Consider the following 17,754-nt stretch of genomic DNA (forward strand, 5'->3'; position numbering starts at 1 on the left):
CTAGAAAATATTTCTTCTCGTTTTTTCTTTCCTTTCTAACCAATCTGCAGATAAGTCTTGTAGATAATGCATGCTGATAGTTTGTATTTTGTATTTGATGCTTTAGTTGATTGTATTGAAATTTTAAACTTCCAAGCAATGACACTGAGTGGCATTATACTTGCCTCCACCTATAAGCTGTGGAGGATGGGAAGCAAGCAGAGAGGCAAAGGAGATTACAATGAAAGCAGCTCTTTTGCCCCTTTCCTGTTTGCCTATTTCTGTTCCCCTCTAACCTTAAAAGGACCTAATTAAGGAATGTGATCACTAAGCAATTGAAACTAACTCAGGACTTATGCTCTCCCGAATGCACACCATGCCTTGTCTAACCTGTTGATTCTTTTCCTAGATAAAAAGAAGACTAGCTCTCTTCCCCCAGTAGCCCCTCTAAGCAATGCTGCAGGCAGATCACTCAGGCAAGATAACATCTGAAGAGAAAGCCAGTCTGCACTCAATGGAGAGGCAGAACCCAACCTCCCGCCTTGATGATTCACTGAGATTCTTCCCCCTGCCCCCGCATTTTTCCCTTTAAAAACTGTCATGACTGAGGAGAATCTTCGGAGCTGGTCTCTGGACACAAGTCCACCGTCTCCCCAGAGAGCCAGCTTTTCTGATTAAAGCAGCTTTCTTTTCTAGGGACATTTGCCTCTAGAATTATTGGCATGTGAGCAGTGAGCAGCCGAACCTATGTTCGGTGGTTACAAGATACAAGAGCATAATAATGAGGGGCAATTGCAATTATCCTGAATTCCAGGCCACCTGAAAGGATAAGGGAAGAAAAGGAAGAAACAAAAAACAAAAACAAAAGCACACAGCCTAATGTGCAAGAGAAAGTCATCATAATCCTTTCTTATGATAACTTTAATTAATGGCTTTGTGGGGTTGTAATTTTATTTTTTCCCAGTTAGCTCTCTAATATGCATTTAATTTGATAAACCAAGTGTCCTACACAATGAAATACTTCTGTTACTGAGATGTCTGTGAGGCACCTAGCCTAGACAGAGACAGATAATGTCTCCCCCCACTAACTATCTGATAAGGCTTGTTGACTTGATGCTACGTAAGGCAAAAATGTGTGATTCAGTTAAGAAAAACATGAAAAAAATTAAAAACAACAGTATCTTAAGGAGTAATAATAAATTAGGAACTGTTAATGAACAGGAATTTATTATAATTATTGACCATATCTTAATTTGTATGAATATAGGTGCCTCTAAGGTAAAGCTTCACTTGACAAGCTCAGTTAGAGTGACTTTCATAAGGGCAAGGAAGAATGTATTTGTCTAAACTGTATCTAGCATAATCAAATGATTAAATTGGATGTGAAAGAGAAAGGAAAAAAGTACACAGATAAACCTGTGAGACTGACTGCTATTATGGAGAACTGCAGGTCTGACATGAGAACAAAGTGTAGGTGGTGCCCAGTGATTCACTCACGAAAACAGTTGAGAGCAAGCAGGGAATAACATTTAGAACCCTAGATGCACGGATGCCAATTTCCAGAGCAAGGGTAATAAAGTAAACTTGAAATTTTGACATGTAATGATTTCTTTTATGAACTAATAAAATTATATACATATATTCATATATTTTTATATACACATAATTTTTATGTGTTGAGAATGATCTTCAGACTGAAAAAAAAGCATAACGAACATTATTGGTAAGAGGAACTTCCTATTATGTGTAGTTGGATGAATTATAGGAAAGCACCTGTTGAATTAAATGAGGCTACATTTCAGGCTACTAAAAAACCTGTGTTTGAAATTATTGTGCTGTTTTCGACGGTCTTGGTGCCACAAGGCTGCAAATAAACAGTGGTTCTTACTTTTTAAAAAGGACAGTAATTAGCTACATACAAACTTTAGACCTTAAAGCCTCAGGTGAATCTCAAGCACAATTTCATAATTATTAAAGAAGTGGGGCTCTCTGCTCTTTCCTCTTTGACAGACAGTTGCATCTTCTTGTGCAATACTGGCCCCATCCCTGAGACAGTCATGAAGGTCAGAGTAAATCGATTTGTCCACATTGGATGCCTGGTCGCCAGGATGCTTTTAACTCTGTCAAAATGGATATTGCGCATCAATGACCCCTTCACTGACCTCAGCTACATGGTCTACATGCTCCAGTATGATTCCACCCATAGCAAGTTATGACACAATCAGGCTGAGAATGGGAAGCTTGTCATCAACGGAAGGCCCATCTTCATCTTCTAGGAGCAAGCTTCCACCCACATCAAATGGGGTGATGCTGGTGCTAAGTATGTTGTAGAATCCACTGATGTCTTCACTAACTTGGACAAGGTTGGGGCTTATGAAAGGATGGAGCCAAAAGGGTCATCCTCATCTCTGTCCATTCTGCCAATGTCCACATGTTTGGGCATAAATCATGAGAAGTATGACAATAACCTCAAGATTGTCAGCAATGACTCCTCTACCACCAACTGCTTGGGTCCTCTGGGCAAGGTCATCCATGATGACTTTGGCATGATGGAGGAACTCATGGCCACGGTCTATGCCATCACTGCCACCCAGAAGATCGCAGATGGCTCCTCTGGGAAGCTGTGGTATTATGGCTGTGGGGCTGCCCAGAAGACCATCATCCCTGCTTCTATGGGCACTGCTAAGGCTGTGGGCAAGGTCACCCCTGAGCTGAATTGGAAGCTCACTGGCATGGCCTCCCAGATCCCAAATCCCAGCTCCAATGAGTCAAGAATCTAACCTGTGGTCTGGAGAAAGCCACCAAATGTGATGACATTGAGAAAGAAGGTGGTGAAGCAGGCAATAGAGGGCCCCCTAAAGGACATCCTGGGTTACACTGAGGACGGGCTGCCTCCTGCGACTTTAACAGTGATACTCCCACTTTCACCTTTGATGCTGGGCTGGCATTGCCCTCGGTAGTTGCTCTGTCAAACACATTTTCTGTTATGACAATGGGTTTGGCTACAGCAAAAGGGTGGTGGGCTTTATGGTCCATATGGCTTCCAAGGAGTAAGAGATCCCTGGACCACCAGCCTCAGTGAAAACAAGATAAGGAAGAAAGAAGCCCTCAGCTCCTAAGGAGTTCTTGCTCCAACTCAATCCCCCAACACACTGAGAATATCCCATCCTCAACAGTTTCCACCCCAGAGCTCCTGAAGAAGAGGGAGAGGATTAGGGAGCCCTACCTGGTCATGTATCATCAATAAAGAACAATGTGCACAGTCAAAAAGGAAAGGAAAAAAGAGATAGTCTGCGAACATTAGAAATGAAAGTGGAGATCCGCAGAAGCTAGGAGGAGTTTATAAAGGATGAGTCAGGTCAGACTAGCTTCATTCTCCTTTGGACAAAAATTCTAAAGAGGTGGCTTATGTTCATCTGGATTAAGCAAGGCATTTGGCACAGTCAAAACAGAAACATAACCTGGATAATCGCACAGGGAAATAGATTCATAACTAAGTGCCTAACAACCATATCAAAGATCCCAGTTACTGAACTGATTAATTCCTAGAGCACAATTTTTTATTGTTTATCAAAGGTCTCTCTTTTTTTTTCTTTCTTTCTTTTTAAAAATAGCTACCACATTTGAACACCTACTATGTGTTAGGCATTGTGCTAATCCCCTGACATGAATTTTATCCCCACAATAACCAAAAAGATAGATAGTTTTCAAATTTTACATTACCTAAATTGAAAGATTGGTCCAAGGTCACCAAGCTATAGTCAGGAAGTACAAGCTTTTCAAATATGCAAATTACATGAAGCTGGAGAAAGAACAAATACGTTAGACTCTAGAATTGGGCTCTAAAAGAATCTAAACTCATTAGTACATCAGATTAAATATGAAATTCATAGGTATTTTATTTGTTAACAAGCTCATTCTGAGTCAGGAGTGTTGACGTGGCTGCTGAGAAAATGAAAAGATTCTGAGGTCTTACTGTAGGATAAGATTATCTGAAGAAAGGGAGGTGGCACGCTTGTTTTTTTCAGTATTTTCAGTTCCAAACTCTATACCTTAATATGGGGTGCACTGATCAGGATTTTTTCCTTGTTAATGACAGAGACTCCACATGCAAGAAAGGAATTTTTTGGCTTACAGGGCTGAGAAGAGTTTTCAGGTAACCTACAAACCTGGAGAAAGAGCTGCTAGAACCTTGACTTGAGGGATGGAAAATAGGGTCTCAGAGCGAATTTCTCATCTCTGCTTATCACTGCTCATTTTGCATGCTGGTCTTACCCGCTGTTATTTCATACAGGCCTTCACCACTGTCAGGGACCATTACTATCAAGAGTCTCAGCTTAGCTGTTACAGTGGAAAGAGAAAGCTTCTGGCCCTGTACCCTGATGGCAATCCCTGAGAAGAATTCTGTTTGGCCATGCTGTAGCCATATAGAAACCTCTGTCCGAATCACTACTGTCAGAGAGATGGGGTAATATGGTTGGCCATGATTTTGTCATATGATCACTTTCTTGGCCAGTGGCTGCCTAGGGTGTGGGGAAAAGCAGAATCTGTTACTAGAAGAAAGAGGATGAAGAGCTAGCTGAGCACATCACACTTGGTTTATTAACTTTGGACATGTTCCAAGAGGAACAGGGAAAGGGAAGAGAATTGAAACTGCACTATGAAGACCAGATGAAGAACCAGAGATAGTTACTCTTGAAAAAAGGAAAGTTCAGAGAAGACAAAAGGATTGCTAAAAAAGAAAAAGTAAACAATGTCTACATAGTTCAAGGGACAGAATCTGAACATCCTCATTGGAAGAAGGATTTCATTTTTAAGATGTTTTCAACTTTATGATATTTTAACTTTCAAAGCCAAGAGCTGTCCAAGGTGTCTCTAGGTGGCATAGGAACTCTGTCATTTCCATTTTGAAGGCATAAGCTGTTTTACCACTTGACAGGGAAGTTGCAGATGTGTTATGAGTATCAGATGAATGGCTGGACTAAATTACTTTAAGTAAGAGAGAAGCAATGGCTAAACCTAGATTTTAAAGTCAAATATGAATATGAATCTAAGCTTTGGTACTTACTATTTATGTGAAGTTGGACAAACTGCCTACTCCCTTTAAGCTTCTTTTTTTTTTTTTTTTTGCGGTACGCGGGCCTCTCACTGTTGTGGCCTCTCCCATTGCGGAGCACAGGCTCCGGACGCGCAGGCTCAGCGGCCATGCCTCACGGGCCCAGCCGCTCTGCGGCATGTGGGATCTTCCCGGGCCGGGACACGAACCCGTGCCCCCTGCATCGGCAGGCGGACTCTCAACCACTGCGCCACCAGGGAAGCCCTTAGCTTCATTTTTAAAATGGAGATTGTTATTATTACCTTGCAGGACTACTGTGAGTAGTGGCGATACCCTACAGAGAATTCCTTCTTCATTGATAACTCTTAATAAATTATAGTTTATGTGTATAAATATGTACACACACGTATATCCTGAGATTCTCTGACATCCTTTAAATATGGAAGCATGCCAAGCCCAAACCATAATAAACCCTTACATATGCACAGATCATGGCTATGCAAGTACCTGTGTGTTTGGAATGAGAGAAAGACCAGGAATGCAAGGGCAGCTGAGTGCATATAGTAAGAACGTATCAAGAAAATGTATCAAGACTGTCCACCATCTTGGAATTTACTGTCCTAAAATCCTAGCATCCCTTTGGTAGCTTTCAGAAAATTTGGATTAGCAAATAGGATCTAAACATGTATTTCATGAGGATTAAATGAGATGATAAGTGCAAATTTGCTTAGAAAAATTCCTAGTACCCAAGGAATTTTATTACCTCTCAATAAAATTTTATTATTATTTTCATTAAAGGTTTATCATACAGTCTCCTTCTACTATAATATGAGCTTCTCAAGACACAATTCATGTCATATTCATCTTTTTCCCAAGACTTTAGTATAATGCCTGGTGCTTTCTAGGCACTTACATAAAAGATGGGAAAAAAGGAGTTGTGGTATCAAGAACTAAAAACACACGATGAGGCCACAAAATAAAAATTATGACACAAATTGGTGTGTGCATTTCCATGTGCAAGCTTGGAATAGACGTGAGAGAAATGAACTCTAATTGGTAATAGAAAAGGTGAAATACATGGAAAAACAAATGAGGACCAAAAAGGGTAGAGGTTCAGAGGATAAAACTAACAGGCAGAAGTATGGCATTCTAATTCCGTATGTTTCAGAGGCTGATATCTGTGTAACTCAAATCAGAAATATATTAATAATTCCATGAAGATGTTCACTTTCTATGTTATATATCTGTGTCTGATGCCTTCAGGATTTAAGTTCCCGTGATCAATTTCAGTTTGATATAACATTTTCATGTTCATTATGTCTGCTTTCTAAACCAGGGCCAAACTAACACCTAGTAGATATTTATGCCAGGCTTGATTGACTCAAATTAACTGCCTGGACCCTGTAGACATTTTGTGTTTATCACTCCTGCTCTAAAGAAGGGCTTTCCAATGTTTTCTATGCCATGGCACACATACAAAATGGTAACACTTTATTTGTAGAGCCATTGAGCTACTGGAAGAAGCTGCTAAGAGAATGCCCTCAGAGTTCCAGCTGCCCCAGGCCCTGCCCTGCTGCCCCCAGGTTGAGGGGAACAGTATTTCAGCAGACCTGTCACCAACTGGGGCTATTAGTGGGACAGGTCACCCCAGTTGGGAAGCTCTGCTCTCAACTCTCCCTGTAAAGAGATGGACAGAGCAGGTTTAATAGATTTGTTTATTCAATGTATAGGGTAGTTACACTTCTAGGCAATAAGACACATCAGTGAACAGGACAGAGTCCCTGCTCCCTAGAAAATAGGCTGTAAGTGGCTAAGTGACCCAGTCAATTCTACAAGACTCAGGGGGCCAGGGCTAGACTCCGTATCCCCAGACACAACTCATAGTAATTGCCAAAGGAAGAAATGCTAGAGGGTTTATTCTATATAATTATATTTGTCATTCATGGTGAGGAAAGCGACTACCAAGTTCTCTAACTTAAAAGTTTGTCAATATGTGCTCTGCTAATTTGGAATGTGAGAGAAATTTTCTTGGTTAAAGTCTGAACTTGAAACTTTTCTCAGTTAATGAGTATGTTAAAAGAAAGGAAAAAAGATTGTTGGGGTCAGGACATCTCTGATACATGCAGGCTAATCTCTTTCTTGTGAGAACTTCAATATCGAATATCTACCATCATATTTTGGTGTGGATGACATTCCTGCTCACGGTGGGATAGTAGAAGGGGGAGGTGATAGATTGTCACCAGCATTAACCAGGTGAGAAAGGATCCTGCTATCACTAAGATGAGATAAGCCTGGCAGAAAGCACATTTATACTGTTTAAGAAAGTAAAATTTTAATGCACATGATCGTTAATTACAGAAGCATCTTCAGTTTTCATTAAAGCTGGTCCCTGAGGATCTCTACTTGGGAACACTTTGTTAAATGATTTATTCAAATCACTGTATATATTTGAAAATAATAATCTGACTGCATTTATTTATTCAATGATTCAAACTTTTTCCTAATTTTTAAAGTGAACAGTGATGAATGATAAGATTATATAATTTTTATGTATTGAAGGCCTTCTCATATACCTGTGTGTGGGTCTGTGCAGATGCCTGTCCATCTAAGAAGCAATCATTTCTAAACATGATAACAGAGGGGCAAATGTAACTACTTTCACTGACCCTGGATTAGGTAGTTCATATTCTTTCTATTACATTTTTATAAACCGTAGCAAGTCCCTTGCTAAAGAGGGTCAAAGACAGGCATGAAATGTGACTCAAAGCCCTCAAATATTCCAGACTTCATAAAAATTTAGAATTTACCTAAAAAATCTCCTCATTCTTCAACTTACTTTTCAAATATTTAATTGTGATTTTAGTATAGCTACGTTAACTTAGGCTTCCCGCATGTAGATTGGAATTTAATGTGTCATAAATACCTCCAAAGCTAAGCATTTGGATTAGGTAACGATGCATATAATTTTACTAATTAAGCACATTTTGGGTTTAATGCTAGATTAAAGTGTTAAGGGCTTCCCTGGTGGCACAGTGGTTAAGAATCTGCCTGTCAATGCCCTGGTCTGGGAAATCCCACATGCCGTGGAGCAACTAAGCACATGCGCCACAACTACTGAGCCTGTGTACCACAACTACTGTGCCACGCACCCTAGAGCCCGTGCTCTGCAACAAGAGAAGTCACCACAATGAGAAGCCCATGCACCACAATGAAGAGTAGCCCTCGCTTGCCACAACTAGAGAAAGCCTGCGCACAGCAACGAAGACCCAACACAGCCCAAAATTCTAAAAAATAAAGTGTTAAACTGCACAGAAGAACAGAATATCAAGTCTGTGAAAAATCCACAATGACAAAGGGAGTTGAAGGATGGCCATTTGGGTTTTTTGCGTAGCCTTAAAAATAGGGTCCATTTGTTTTGAAGCAAGAGTAAAGTTCTATCTGCTACATGGAAGGAGAACAAGATGGTTAGTTTTTGAGCGTCTGCCATGAGCCAAGACATGCTGTCAGGATCTCCACCAGTGCCTCTCAAATTATATTATGCATCTCAAATCACCTGGGGACCTTGTTACAATACAGATTATGATCCAGAAGGCCTGGGGGATGTGAGACAACATGACTTGGGCTGTGCACTCAAAGCTTCTCTCAATAAGCTCCCACTCAGTGCTGATGCTGATGGTCCTCAGATGCACACTTGGAGCAGCAAGCTTCTCCACGATTATGTGGTAGCATCTTCATTTTATACATGAGTAGAGGTTGGCAGAAAGGCATAGTGCTTAGACCAACATCTCTCAATTCTGCAGAATATTCAAACTCATAGTGGGGTTGATTTTAAAACAGCAGCTGTTTCTCTTATCCAGTATATTTGCACATCGCTAGAAGTCAATGAGCTGAAAACAGAAACATGATGAGGAAACCCCTTCCAGGGATTTTTAAATACAGTGAACCCGATTTCTATTTTGGAGAAGAGTTTGAAAGGCTTCTCATATCATTTCAATTAGTCTGTGCTTTCTACTTTGCTCTTGTGAACATTTCTCCTGCTTCTAATGTAGTTGCTTTTTTTGAGTTGTGCCATTTAAGAAAATAAAAAGGAAAAAGAAATAATGACTTGAGAAAATGTGACTGAAGAAATTATGTTATTCTAAAAGCCACCTATAAAAGGCATAGAGCATGTGAGCTATACTTAACATGACTTAATTTTTCCCGACTCCATGGTGGAGTACAAGAGGGTGAAGCATCTGCTATGTTCCCTACCTAGATGTTCAGTAGCTGTGAGGGTTGCCAAGGCAACCATAACTCTGGTTAGCATCAAAGTAAATAAGGACCCCCAAAATCCCTGAAATTTCACTTTCTGTGTTACCATGTCACTTGGAGCAATAGTAACACAGGCTTTCTCCTTCTACCCTCATCTTCCAACTAGCTTTTCCTACATCGCTATGTTTAATGATTAGTTTTTCAGGAAAGTGCATTACAAATAAGAAGCTTCCAAAATCCTTTAACCTGGGCAGGCAACAGGTCCCAGAAAGACAGCACTCTGCCCACAAAAGTGCTTCACTAAATAAACAGTATGCTTTGGCTGAGAAGTGGAGGTAGCAACACATGACAGGAAACAGAAGGGGCAAGTGCAGAACCTGGCTGCTGAGTACCAGGCTCTAGAGCGAACACATAATTAGGCAAATAAAACTCCAGATCAATAAACGCCGATTACTTCACTGTTTCTCATATTATCCAATAGGCAATAAGATGTTAAGAAACAAAATTCAGGGCAATGTGTATAATCCCTTAGACTGGGATTGTCTTTTTTGAGATTTGGCTTGGTTTGATTTAGTTTGGGTTTCACATTTACAGCTCTCAAACATCCCTCAAGATACGGCATTTAGGTCTCAAAAATATAATCCTGCCACGTAGAAGGAATGCAGGGAATTTCCTAAAAAGTTATACTGGATTTATTAAATGAGTATGCTACTGTTCCCTCCGTTAAAAATTAACAATCTTATAACAGAACATTTAGAGAATAGAAAAGTACCCAAAGCCATCTAGATTGCCAAAACACGCTATTTTGATTTCTGCCTTTCTATTTGTTTTCTTTCTAAGCATTTTAACACGATTAAGATCTATTATTTACATAATGTTGAAACATGCTTTTTACCTAAAAATAAAGTATTTTTTATGTTGGATCTCTTCTCAAACATGCTTCATGACAATTTACTTAACCATTTCCTTACTACTGGATAGCTACATCATTTCAAAAATGTCCTCATTTTATTTTAAGGAAACACTGCATTGAATACCTTTGCATTTAATGTTAAAGGGTTCCCCTTAACTTTGTATTTTTTTTTCCTTTGTATGTATTACTAGAAGTAGAATTACTGAGCCAAAGGAAGTACATATTAAGATTCTTCATAGGACTTATTTTTAACAACTCGTTGTTTTACATCCCATGAGTTTTGATTAAATGCATCATTGTATGTAGTAAAGTTTTTTTTTAATATATGAAAATTGAGGCAGCTTAGGATAGTTGTCAAGAGGACCAGACTTACATTCAAGTCTACCTAAATTCAAGAACATATGAATAGAAAGTTTTTAACCTTTCTTCCAGACGTTACCACAAAGATGGTATGACAAGAGTCTAGGACCCTAGGATATATAACTATTGCAATAAGGTCTATTAATTCCATTTTATAGAGGAAAAAATAAAAGTCAAAAAGAAAAAGGTTAAACAAGTGGTGAAATCTCCTGCCTCCCAGGTCAGGTGCTATTTCCAACACCCAGTGCTTCTGGCGTATGCATACAGACTTCAAATGTGGATTTTCTGATCTAAGCTTCCACAAACTATTTTGAAAACGCATGCTTTATGCGATTTAGTATTTAAGTTCACTAAGCTTTGATGAGATAAATAGTGCTTTCCTCTTGTCATGATGTCATTACCTACTCAGTGTACTTTTTCTCCTTTTTTTAGAATCATGTCATGTACACTCAATTCTCTAAATCCTATAATAAATGCTTTTTTTAACCTCATGTATGCTCTACTTCAACCTTTTATCATAAAAGCCTGTTTGTTCACCTTCTGACAGCTCTCCACAGCTCATCACCCTGCCGGCTGCAGCTAAACCATACAATTGTGTGAATTTCAATATATAGAAAAAGATGAAAGATAGAAAAAAATAATAGATAATGGATCCATGATAAATCAAAGAATTAACAAAAAGGGTCAAATTACCTGAAGTTCAAACTAAAAGACATCAAAGAGGGAAAGCCAAGTACTAAAATAAGAGATAATAGAAGATGATTAGGGGAAAAATCATAATAAAAGAGAGATAATAGTTTGTAACTAGGAAGAGAAATTGTAAAGAACTAGAAATAAATGGGTAAGATAGAATTAAAGGTATAATAATGAGAACTGAAAAATAATAGTGGATGTAGTGAGGGATAAAGCTGTCATGTTATCCGACGAAGATGAGAATTGAGGGAATTGTTCCTGTGGGAAGTTTCCAAAGCCTTGGTCTGAGTTATTATATTCAGATGTGGAGCGGAGACTTGGGGATATGAAAGTCAAGTGGGATAACACTAAAACTAGGTAATTATAACGGTGGCAAGCCAATCCTGTGTTTTAAAACAGTAGGATTGTAAGAAAAATCCTTAGGCTTCTTTTTCCATAAAGAAAAAGCATTCTACTCACACATTTATGATCTACCTCTCAATTCATCTTATGAAAACGAGACATTCTGGATCATAAATATCTTCATTGGAATATGGGTCAAGTGTGTGCACAGCTGTGTGCATCTTTCTCTCAAAATATCTTTACTAGAATTGTGTGCTGTAAGTTTTTTGTTCATGTCTGCCTCCTTCACTATTCTCCCAATGCTACTACTCATGTGCTTTCTTATGTAAAAATTTCATTGTGATTGGTCATTTGAGTACACAGGTTTTACAGTACAATTATATTCACAAAATTACGAAAATACATATATAAAGCAATAACATAGCCTGAATTTGATTTTTTGTAAATCCCAGAGGTATACAAGGTATTGCTTTTGCTTTATTATAACATGTGCTTTTTCAAAAATAAAAAAAAGACTTTCAAGTGTACTATGTTATTATGTGGCTGGGGGCTTACAGGATCCATGCTGTGAAACTGATCCAGTTGGAATGGACAACTGCATTTGAGCAAGAAACCAATGCAGTATCCTGGAGGTATTAAACTCTGCCCAGAATAGAATATATTCTTGGCTACAGTATAATGTGCAAGTTGGGAATAAAATACCATTACACTCTGTAAATGAACAGATGAATAAATGAGTTAATTAATTACTACAAATTTTCACGCCTACCAAAGCTGGACTCGGTATACAAGGGATATTGTCAATAACCATAAATTACTGAAGTTCAGGAAAATCTCTGAGTATTACACATAAGCCCCCACAATAGCTGGCATAGGAAATATACTCATCTATCTGTTCTTACCCAACAATATGATTGCAGTTCACAACGCAAGGCCATGTTCAATAATGCATTAATTTATGAGCATATGATATAGATGGTATTATATTTGGCTACTGAAGTAATATTACTCATAGAGCAACAATATCAACTTCATTACCTAAATGGTCTGTAAGATGGATTTAACTTAATCACCTATAAATAAAACAGAAAATGCCAAACACAGTAGAACTCAGCAAGACTTGAAAATATTTGTTCTTGTAAGAAGACGACAGTTTGCTCTTTAACACAAATAATATTAAAAATTAATCTTTAAATGCTGGTCAATCAAAGATAACTAATGTAAGATGTAAATATTGGAAATGAGGAAGCAAGTTATTTATGAAAAATTTCAGTTGCTTCCCTACTAGAAATAAATTAAAATTTAGTAAAATAGCTACAAAATATACAAATTATGTGAAAATTGTTACATTAATCTATGAATGTTTCTCATTTTAAAAGTATAAAGGAAAATCACAGTATAGTTAACTATGTAGGGGAATTTAAAATATGACAAAGATGGCATTATAAATAAATGAGTAAAAAGTGAACAATTGAGCTTCCCTGGTGGCTCAGTGGTTGAGAGTCTGCCTGCCGATGCAGGGGACATGGGTTCGTGCCCCGGTCTGCGAAGACCCCACATGCCGTGGAGCAGCTAGGCCGGTGAGCCATGGCCACTGAGCCTGCGCGTCCGGAGCCTGTGCTCCGCAACGGGAGAGGCCACACAGTGAGAGGCCCGCGTACCGCAAAAAAAAAAAAGAACAATTGAAGATGAATATCTAGAAAATATAAAGCTGGATTATGCTACATTTTTACTTGGTCTCTCTCCATATTAAAAATAAAATACACAAGACTCCCTCTTGAAAGAGCACCAAAATCACAATTAACTGCTGAACAATCATTGACAAGAAGACACTGGAACTCACCAAAAAAGGTACCCCACATCCAAAGACAAAGGAGAAGCCACAATGAGACGGTAGGATCACAATAAAACTGGAAAACAAATATACCACAGAAGTCCACCCACTGTAGTGAAGGATCTGAGCCCCATGCCAGCCTTCCCACCCTGGAGGTCTGGCAAGGGGAGCAGGAAGTCCCAGAGAATTAGACCTTGAAGGCCAGCGGGATTTGATTGCAGGACTTTGACAGGCCTGGGGGAGACAGAGACTCCACTCTTGGAGGGCACACACAAAGTAGTGTGCGCATCGGGACCCAGGGGAAGGAGCAGTGACACCACAGGAGACTGAACCAGACCTATTTGCTAGTGCTGGGGGGTCTCCTACACAGGTGGGGGGTGGCTGTACCTCACCATGGGAACAAGGACACTGGCAACAGAAGATCTGGGAAGTACTCCTTGGCATAAGTCCCCCTGGAGTCTGTCATTAGCCCCACCAAAGAGCCTGTAGCCTCCAGCGTTGGGTTGCCTTGGGCCAAACAACCAACAGGGAGGGAACTCAGCCTCACCCATCAGCATGAAAGCAGACTGAAGTTTTACTGAGCTCTGTCCACAAGAGCCACACACAGCTCTACCCACCACCAATCCCTCCCATCAGGAAGGCTGGACAAGCCTCTTAGATAGCCTCATCCACCAGAAGGCAGACAGCAGAAGCCAGAAGAACTACAATCTGGCAGCCTGCGGAATGAAAACCACATTCACAGAAAGATAAACAAAATGAAAAGGCAGAGGACTATGTAGCAGATGAAGGAACAAGATAAAACCCCAGAAAAACAACTAAATGAAGTGGAAATAGGCAACCTTCCAAAAAAAGAATTCAGAATACTGATAGTGAAGATGACCCAGGACCTTGGATAAAGAATGGAGGCAAAGATCGAGAAGATGCAAGAAATGTTTAACAAAGACCTAGAAGAATTAAAGAACAAACACCTGGAAGAATTAAAGAACAAACACCTGGAAGAATTAAAGAAAAAACAAAGAGAGATGAACAATACAATAACTGAAATGAAAAACACACTAGAAGGAACCAACAGGGGAATAACTGAGGCAGAAGAATGGATAAATGACCTGGAAGACAGAATGGTTGAATTCGCTGCCATGGAACAGAATAAAGAAAAAAGAATGAAAAGAATTTAGGACGGTCTCAGAGACCTCTGAGACAACATTAAACACACCAACATTCAAATTATAGGGGTCCCAGAAGAAGAAGAGAAAAAGAAAGGGACTGAGAAAATATTTGAAGAGATTATAGTTGAAAACTTCCCTAATATGGGAAAGGAAAGAGTCAATCAAGTCCAGGAAGTGCAGAGAGTCCCACACAGGATAAATCCAAGGAGAAACATGCCAAGAAACATATTAATCAAACTATCAAAAATTAAATACAAAGAAAAAATATTAAAAGCAGCAAGGGAAAAGCAACAAATAACATACAAGGTAAGCTCCATAAGGTTAACAGCTGATCTTTCAGCAGAAACTCTGCAAGCCAGAAGGGAGTGGCAGGACATATTTAAAGTGATGAAGGAGAAAAACCTGCAACCAAGATTACTCTACCCAGCAAGGATCTCATTCAGAGTCAACAGAGAAATTAAAACCTTTACAGACAAGCAAAAGTTAAGAGAATTCAGCACCACCAAACCAGCTTTACAACAAATGCTAAAGGAACTTCTCTAGGCAGTAAACACAAGAGAAGGAAAAGACCTATAAAAACAAACCAGAAGCGTTAAGAAAATGGTAATAGCAACATACATATCGATAATTACCTTAAATGTGAATGGATTAAATGTCCAACAAAAAGACACAGGCTCGCTGAATGGATACAAAAACAAGACCCATATATATGCTGTCTACAAGAGACCCACTTCAGAACTAGGGACATATAAAGACTGAAAGTGAAGGGATGGAAAAAGATATTCCAGGCCAATGGCAATCAAAAAAAGCTGCAGTAGCAATACTCATATCAGATAAAATAGACTTTAAAATATAGGATGTTACAAGAGTCAAGGAAGGACACTACAAAATAATCGAGGGATGAATCCAAGAAGAAGATATAACAATTATAAATATATATGCACCGAAGATAGGAGCATCTCAATAAATAAGGCAAATGCTAATAGCTATAAAAGAGGAAACTGACAGTAACAAGTGATAGTGGGGGACTTTAACAGCTCACTTACACCAAAGGGCAGATCATCCAGACAGAAAATTTATAAGGAAAAACAAGCTTTAAATGACAAAATAGACCAGGTAGATTAAATTGATATTTACAGGACATTCCATCTGAAAACAGCAGAATACGCTTTCTTCTCAAGTGCACATGGAACATTCTCCAGGATAGATAACACCTTGGGTCATAAATCAAGCCTCAGAAAATTTAAGAAAACTGAAATCATATCAAGCATCTTTTCCGACCACAATGCTATGAAATCAGAAATCAATTACAGGGGAAAAAATGTAAAAAACACAAACACATGAAGGCTAAACAATTTGTTACTAAATAACCAAGAGATCACTGAAGAAATCAAAGAGGAAACCAAAAAATACCTACAGATGAAAACATGACATCCAAACATATGGGATGCAGAAAAAGCAGTACTAAGAAGGAAGTTTATAGTAATACAATCCTACCTCAAGAAACAAGAAAAATCACAAATAAACAATTAACCTTACACCTAATGGAACTAGAGACAGAAGAAAAAACAAAACCCAAAGTTAGTAGAAGGAAAGAAATCATAAAGATCACGGCAGAAATAAATGAAATAGAAACAAAGAAAACAATAGCAAAGATCAATAAAACTACAAGCTGGGTCTTCAAGGTAAACAAAATTGATAAACCTGTAGCCAGACTCATCAAGAAAAAGAGGGAGAGGACACAAATCAATAAGATTAGAAATGAAAAAGGAGAAGTTACAACAGAAACCGCAGAAATACAAAGCATCATAAGACACTACTACAAGCAGCTCTATGCCATTAAAATGGACAACCTGGAAGAAATGGACAAATTCTTAGAAAGGTGAAAGGTATAATCTTCCAAGACTGAACCAGGAAGAAATAGAAAATATGAACAGACAAAATCACAAGTAATGAAATTGAAACTGTGATTAAAAATCTTCCAACAAACAAAAGCCCAGGACCAGACGGCTTCACAGGTGAATTCTATCAAACATTTAGAGAAGCGCTACACTCATCCTCCTCAAGCTCTTCCAAAAACCTGCATAGGAAGGAACACTCCCAAACTCATTCTACGAGGCCACCATCACCCTGATACTAAAACCAGACAAAGATATTACAAAAATAGAATATTACAGACCAATATCACTGATGAATACAGATGCAAAAATCCTCAACAAAATACTAGCAAACAGATTCCAACAGCATATTAAAAGGATCATACACCATGATCAACTGGGATTTATCCCAGGGATGCAAAGATTCTTCAGTATATGCAAATCAATCAATGTGATACACCATATTAACGAACTGAAGAATAAAAACCATATGATCATCTCAATAGATGCAGAAAAAGCTTTCGACAAAATTCAACACACATTTATGATAAAAACTCTCTAGAAAGTGGGCATAGAGGGAACTTACCTGAACATAATACAGGCCACATGTGACGAATCCACAGCAAACATCATTCTGCATGATGAAAAACTGAAAGCATTTCCTCTAAGATCAGGAACAAGACAAGGATGTTCACTCTCGCCACTATTAATCAACATAGTTTTGGAGGTCCTAACCATGGCAATCAGTGAAGAAAAAGAAATAAAAGGAATACAAATTGGAAAAGAAGAAGTAAAACTGTCACTGTTTGCAGATGACATGATACTATACATAGATAATCCTAAAGATGCCACCAGGAAACTACTAGAGCTAATCAATGAATTTGGTAAAGTTTCAGGATACAAAATTAATGATGCACAGAAATCTCTTGCATTTCTATACACTAACAATAAAAGATCAGAAAGAGAAATTAAGGAAACAATCCCATTCACTACTGCAACAAAAAGAATAAAATATCTAGAAATAAACCTACCTAAGGTGGTAAAAGACCTGTACTCAGAAAACTTTAAGACACTGATGAAAGAAATCAAAGATTACACAAACAGATGGAGAGATATACCATGTTCTTGAACTGGAAGAATCAATATTGTGAAAAAGACTATACTACCCAAAGCAATCTACAGATTCAATGCAATCCCTATCAAATTACAAACAGCATTTTTTACAGAACTAGAACAAAAAATCTTAAAATTTGTATGGAGACACAAAAGACCCCGAATAGCCA

At 38.5% G+C, this 17,754-nt stretch overlaps 1 pseudogene across 1 annotated transcript; it reads left to right on the plus strand.

The window, feature by feature from the left end:
* The first annotated feature begins 2,126 nt into the window (after positions 1–2,126).
* On the plus strand, positions 2,127–3,033 carry LOC307190951 (glyceraldehyde-3-phosphate dehydrogenase-like; annotated as a pseudogene). Its single transcript has one exon. The product of its transcript is annotated as a glyceraldehyde-3-phosphate dehydrogenase-like (transcript).
* Positions 3,034–17,754: the final 14,721 nt, after the last annotated feature.

This window comes from Stenella coeruleoalba, assembly GCF_951394435.1.
Source record: "Stenella coeruleoalba genome assembly, chromosome: 8".
NCBI classification, from domain to species: Eukaryota; Metazoa; Chordata; class Mammalia; order Artiodactyla; family Delphinidae; genus Stenella; species Stenella coeruleoalba.